Genomic DNA, 1,130 nt, shown 5'->3' with positions numbered 1-1,130 from the left:
CTCTCGGGCTGTTTGGGTGCTGTAGCGCATTACTGCCCCCCAGCGGCGTCTCTACGGATCAGCAACGCCAACCATGATAGATAGACAGATAGATAGATAGATAGATAGATGGACAGACAGACAGACAGACAGACAGACCGATAGATAGATAGATAGATAGATAGATAGATAGATAGATAGACGGATGGACATACAGACAGACAGACAGACAGACAGACAGATAGATAGATAGATAGATAGATAGATAGATAGATGGATGGATGGACGGACGGACGGACGGACGCACAGGCGGACAGACAGATAGACAGACAGATAGATAGATAGATAGATAGATAGATAGATAGATAGATAGATAGATAGATAGATAGACAAAAACCCATCTACAGTCAGATATACAACTAGAAATATACAAAAATATGCAATAAGATCTATTATAGATTAAAAGGCAGTGCAGTAATGATGCACAGGGAGGCGCAGGATATAATAACACTACTGAATAAATATGTTCAGATATTACTGAGATAAAAGTCTCTACAGTGTTTATTGGATTGAACTCCAACAAACATCCGTTTTATATAATAATCTGATACGCGCAGATAATCAGATTTGGTTCAGTGTGTTTATATGCACTTGGGTAATCAGATAATGGGGAAACTCCAGGTCTACATGAGTCAGATAGTAATCGGACAGAATACGACATGACTTAAACGTAACGTTAAACTCAAACAGTTAAAAAAACCACATATGCTGTGTCTGAAATGGTTCCCTAACCACGAAACCCTAAATCTGGATCCGTGTAAAGACTGTAAGGAACAGAATCTGTGACGCTAGTAAACAGCTACTTTATGAGGAGTCTGGAGTTCCTTTTTCCCCCGTTACATCAAAAACAGGACTGCAGACGCCAGAGGGCGCCCGCGAGCGAGTCCTCAATGCATGGGGGTGAATTGAGCTAAACGGCTAAAAAACTAAAGTTAGTTTCTAACAATTTACACAAAACTGCCCTTTAATTTAGACCGTAGAAGAACGAGTTTCACTAAACCAGCAAAGAAAACTCACCTGTATGTTTCCTTCATTCTACAGCGGGACATTTACTGATACTAAGCGCTGATTGGTTAGCATTATTGCTACTG

Source organism: Colossoma macropomum, unplaced genomic scaffold (assembly GCF_904425465.1).
Source record: "Colossoma macropomum unplaced genomic scaffold, Colossoma_macropomum, whole genome shotgun sequence".
Lineage (NCBI taxonomy): Eukaryota > Metazoa > Chordata > Actinopteri > Characiformes > Serrasalmidae > Colossoma > Colossoma macropomum.
Note: the sequence above shows the minus strand (reverse complement) of the source record.